Below are 6276 nucleotides of genomic sequence, written 5' to 3'. Positions count from 1 at the left end.
CACACACACACACACACCTGTTTACTGTACAAACTAAATTTTACTGTAGTCATTAGTACAACCCTCTTTCCTTAGCTCAAGTATGTAAACCTCTTTGCCACATGCACTAGAATGTGGATTACATTGAATGTTAACTTTTCAAATGAAAATGGCAACATGGCCGTTTTATAAAGTATGCGTTCATATGTGCTTCATTTTCACTGGAGGAAACAGCTGCGGTGTGATGAGGAGTGAACGCAGCGAAACCTCAGGCAACGGTAGATGGAGAACCGATTGCTCCCCCATGATATTTTGTAAACTGTATTTATGACAAAAGAACTGCACAGATGCAGATATTATAGCAATCTATCAATAAACACACACCTTGTCCTCTGTTTCTCGCTCTGCGCCGCTACGGTCTGCGGATTGAAAAAGAACGCACTGAAAGACGAGGAGGAGCCGATCGAAGTCTGCTGCCGTTTTCAAATTAAATTTAAAGGGGACTGAGGCGATCACGAATTTGTGTACAGTTTATGGAGCTGATCGCAAAATTTAGGGGGGCTGAGTAGTCATTTTTAAAATACACCAAAATAGAAAACAGTTATTTGAACTTGTAAAACATTTTACTGTATTTTTGCTCATTAAATATAGCCTTGGTGAGCATAAGAGACATCTATTAAAAATAAATAAATATCTTACCAAACCCAAACTTTTGAAAAGTAGTGTAATTCCCTATAGGCAGTGGCAGGAAAAGCTATCCAGGTTATTTACTAAGTACCATTAATAGAAATTAAATGCCATAAACCACCCGAACATAAAAAAAAATCCAATGAAAACTCACCATGTAAAAGTACGAGAGGCAGCAGCCGATGGCCCAGAAGACCGAGCCAGTTTTCACTGATTTCACCTGTGTGGAGAGGACGCACTTAAGTTAATTCCACTAATCCCAAACAAAGGGTCTGATACCATCACCTCAAACAAAGCCAAGATGACGAACACTCAGAGATAAGAAAGAGACCAAGGAAATTCAATGTTTAAGTCAGGCTTGACAGCAAAGTCCTTGGCGTTTCAGCTGACAGTGAGCTCCAGAGAGAAGAGATGGGCTAAAAATCACAGCGCCAAAAGAGACAAAGTATGCTGCCACTGCATCCGTTCCAGCTGTCTTGTCGTTCAGCTGAAAAAACGTGATGAATGTCTATCAAGGTTAATTCATCATTTCAACAGTTCGGGACAGCGCAACACTTGCGGAAATGTTTTTTTTCATCATTTTAGAACGGTTCTCAATGGGCATCATAGTCCTCATGACTCATGCGCTATATTCGAAGTCCTTTGAAGTCAAATGATAACTGTTATGAACAGGCAAGTTATTCACTGATAATCTTCTCTTCCACTGAGCTGTTACCTTGAGAACCACTGTAAGAAAGAATTTAACCAGAGAACTTGGAATATACAGATTCATGAACAAATAATTGAGATCAATTTTGTAATCTGAATCAAATGATTTACTGAAAGAATGTGACTCAACAGAACTAGAGAACCGGATCACTTAGATTAAGGATTCATTGATTTTACTCAAAATAACGGAATAGTATTCAGATTCATGAACAAATGATTCACATGTTTCTGACTCAAAAGAATTCAATAGCTACTACAGATGTCATTATTAACAGTAAATAACGATGAATGGCTATCAAATGGCTTCAGAAGACTTGGTAAATGACACAAAAGTTATACAGTTGCATTATGATTCATTTCATATTAAATTCGTTAGTTTTGATGAACGACGATGAATTAACGTACACAAACAAACTACTCACCCATAAGTAGTAGGTAAACTGCAAGGCAAAAATGGCGATGCCCTCATTGTCAAACGAGCCGGCCACAGAGCGTGATATGTAGCCTGGTACGATAGCGATGAAACACGCCGCCAGCAGGCCGGCACCCTGGTTCCACAGCTCCCGCGTCAATAGGAAGGTAGAAATGGCAGTCAGGCCACTGAAAACCGGGGCCAGAAACACGCAGACATCACGTATGTGCACCGTCACATGAAGCAGATTCAGTATGTAGTGGATCAGGCCCGCAGTCATCATCAGACCAGGATACACCTGCAAAAGACAAGATATGGGAGATGCTATTAGTTGCAATCGAATGCGAAATTGATCAACTAGAAGTTTGGCTGCAGCAATTTGAGAAAAAAAAAACTAATAAAATCAGGATTTGTAAGAAAGGTACGATAGCGATGAAACACGCCGCCAGCAGGCCGGCACCCTGGTTCCACAGCTCCCGCGTCAATAGGAAGGTAGAAATGGCAGTCAGGCCACTGAAAACCGGGGCCAGAAACACGCAGACATCACGTATGTGCACCGTCACATGAAGCAGATTCAGTATGTAGTGGATCAGGCCCGCAGTCATCATCAGACCAGGATACACCTGCAAAAGACAAGATATGGGAGATGCTATTAGTTGTAATCGAATGCGAAATTGATCAACTAGAAGTTTGGCTGCAGCAATTTGAGAAAAAAAAATAACTAATAAAATCAGGATTTGTAAGAAAGTGTGCAAACATTACTAAATATTTGATTGGCCCCAAGACAGAGATAATGAGAAGTTTAGCCCAAGCACACCCTTAGGAGCCTGGTAATCAATCGTATTAAAGGAATGGTTCACCCAAAAATGTCTCTCAACCACCCTCAGGCCATCCAAGGAGTAGATGCGTTTTTTTTTTTATCAGATTAGATTTGGAGAAATTTAGCATTACATCACCAATGGATCCTCTGCAGTGAATGGGTGCCATCAGAACAAGCTAAGAAGTTGATGAAAAACATCATACTAATCAACACGACTCCAGTCCATTAATTAACATCTTGTGAAGTGAAAAGCTGCTTGTTTTTTCCAAACAAATCCATCACTGACAAATCCATCAAGATGTTTTTAACTTCAAACTGCTGGTGTCCTCCATCCATGATATTGCTTTTTCCAGTGGAAAAAGTTATCTGAACCAGGAGAGAAATATGCACAGATCAAGCAACGTTTACAAATCCACAACAGTTATAAACAAATGCATTGGTGGATTTTGAGTTCAAAAAGAATTAGGGGTTAAGGAAAAAAGAAAATCCTATTTAAAGAAACGAAATGGCTGAAGTATTGAAAGAAATGACTCGCTGGTTTGCTGCTCTGTTTCATCAATTTTACTGCTGCCATATGTCTATGCTGGAAGGAAGAGAAAGCGCTCCGACACAGAGACAGTCCGTCAGGAACGGCTCATTAGAACTAGGAAACCAGTTTTGGATATAATGAAGGCAAAGCAGCCCAAACGACGTAACAGCCAACGTGATGTCTGCCCCTCTTACCCCCAAAGAAAAACACACTACTCCAGTAGGGTTGTGACGGTGAGGTAGTTCAATAAGAGTTTTCCCTCTTTTCCTCACTTTCCTTCACTTTTAAATAGCTTGTAAATGCGGTGTGCCCATTTTACTTTCAAATTGCGGCAATTCGGATTAAATCAATTCTTCGTTTTAATTTTCCCGCTCTTCCTCGCTTTTAAATAGCTTAAAAGCACCGTGCGCATTTTACTTTCACTTTCGAATTAGCGGCAGTTCGGCATCAATTGCTTGAGTGCAACAACAAAATACAACATCAAACTCACTTTAGCGTATATATAAAACATAGAACTTCTATTAACAAAACAAATAAAAATACTCCATGCTATAGGGCAAGCTATGCCTAATATAAAATAACAAATAACTTACATAAAGTTTAATAGGTATACAAAACTGGAAATAAGTAAACATGTATAATATATAACCAAATAAATAATAAACATATAACATTAGCAAAACAAATGTCAAATAAAATAAATAAATGACACCGTTTAAATAAAGTAAAAATCAGCTAACATTGTGGCACCAATTAAATAAACTTCCAAAATCACCTTAGATAAACGGCAAAAGTCAACAGGCTTTTCAAAATCCAAAATATTGCCAAACAGGTGCTTTTGCATCTAGTTTCGAAACTAAATCATCCGCGATCGTCTTTGTCTGTCTCACCTCACTCTTCTTGTCAGTCAGCTCGACTCACTCTCCTCACTGGAGAAATGAAATCTGATCTGTGATGCGACTGTCGTTCGGCACGCTGCATTGAGTAGCCGTGTTCAGTTTTTCATTGTAGTGTCTGTTCTTTTACTGAACTAAATCAAAACGACGGTGGGGGTCGGTGACGCGGTGGGCAAGTGACGTAACCGGTGTTGCGGCTTAACACTGGTATCACCGTCAACACAGTCCATCGTGGCAAGCCTAATTCCCACCCTGTCTTTCATCTCTCATGCGATGAGCGGTGTCTGCAGGCCGTGCTGGGAACAGACCAGCCTGCACTGAAGGCCGTATAACAACTGCTTGAACTGTACACAACAACAGATGCTGTTCTCTGCCTCCTGCAGCCCCCCTACAGCTCCAACACCAGAGCTGTCAGATTCCAAACGCTAGCCAAACTTTCTCCAGCCAGGGAAAGAGCTCATTAGGTTCAGCAGCATTGCACTTCTCAGTGACAGGGAGTGTTAAAGGGGGTGGCCTTATTTAGGGACGAAAGATGCTGTTTTCAAGCAGAAATCATCCGGAGGCTGTCTGTCCATAGGCGCTTGCACATAAACAGCCTCTGGCATGAATTTAACTGCATTCCGATACCGATAACAGAAAAAATGAGCCGATATGGGCCGATACCGATATGGTGGCCGATATATCGTGCATCCCTAGCATCTGGCATGAATTTAACTGCATTTTTTTTATATAGAGGTCATAGGTTAACAAGAACCGTTGTCAAAATGCAGACAAAACAGATCTAGCAATTTACAGAGCTGTAACATTACTGGAAAAGTTCTGCATTGATGCTATATGTGAACAATGCTGCAGCATTAACGGTTCGAGGAACAAGGTCAGAGCGCTATGATGCGAGAAGTCTGCTGTCAAAGAAATAGAGCTAACCACAAAGTTTGCAAGAAGCGGAAATTATTCCATGTGACTCGGCATCACAAACGACTGTATAAAACAAACATTCGGCATGGGAATGCAGCAATAATGTGGACATCATGCATTCAACTACAAATAATTGGTGTAGAAGTAATTCTGGATTAGGAAGTGAAAGGAATTGTCAAGAAACGACAATTGATTTTAAATGATAGACTTGTGGATGGCAGAAAGTGGTATAACAGTTCACTTGTTTTTTAACGTATAAATTAAGATGCATCAATCTTGATTTTAAATGAAACATTTGTGTTAGTCAAGAATTGAAAACGAAAAAGAAAATATGGTAAAACTACAATAAGGTTATATTATTATATCTATATATATTATATATGGTATTTACATGAACTTCAACTAACAATGAACGGAGAAATACTCCTACAGCATTTATTAATCTTATTTAATAATTTTTGTATTTTATTTTTTAAATACAATTTAATGTACTATGAACAAACATTTTGAGATATTATTTTTGTTTTAAACAATAAAAGATAAACTATTGAACAAATAATTAAAAAAAGACTAATAAACGTTGTTAGAAAATATATAGGTCATAATGAGACCTTATTGCAAAGTGTTACCAGAAAAATAAAACTAAAGAACCAGAAGAAAAAAGGTTAAAGACTACAAAAAAAAAACAAAAAAACAGGCAGACTTACCGTCCCTCCCACTATTCTGCCCAGTGGGTACCAGGCCCTCTCATCAAACCAGTTGAGAAACTCGTAAAAGCCATTAGTTGTGAGATGATGAGTTGATCTGTAGTTGAACCTTTAGACAAAAAAGAACAGAATAGAACATAGTCACTTCTAATGGGGGGAAAACAGCATTTTATCAACATTGGCCTGTCACAATGTGTTTGATGGCTAGAAGAGGTACGTGTGTTAAGACACTTCCTAAATGACAGATTAAATACTCAACTGCCAATCATCACCGGTGCCAAAGCACAAAGCCCACAACAAGAACATCCACTGGAAAGCACTTAAACGGTTAACAACCAACAGAAATATAGATTTAATAAGATGGAAAAAAGACGTTTCAGTTATTTAATCTTGAAGGACAAGTATTTCCAAGGACAAGAATTGTTGACTCACTGTGTTCAGTGCACACAGACAGAAAGACACCTGTTCAATCAGTCATGCATACTTGAACAAGGATTTCTGCTGATTTTCCTTTAGGCCAGTTTTCTGCCGCAAGATGAATAAATAAAATAAACTCAATTATACAGAGTTGTATTTTGGACACTTAGAACAAATCACTTGCTATTTTTATTTATATATATATA

The sequence above is a fragment of the Sinocyclocheilus grahami genome, unplaced genomic scaffold, assembly GCF_001515645.1.
Source record: "Sinocyclocheilus grahami isolate Dianchi unplaced genomic scaffold, SAMN03320097.WGS_v1.1 scaffold288.1, whole genome shotgun sequence".
Taxonomy (NCBI): Eukaryota; Metazoa; Chordata; class Actinopteri; order Cypriniformes; family Cyprinidae; genus Sinocyclocheilus; species Sinocyclocheilus grahami.
The sequence above is the reverse complement of the archived record's forward strand: the minus strand, read 5'-3'. Positions refer to the sequence as shown.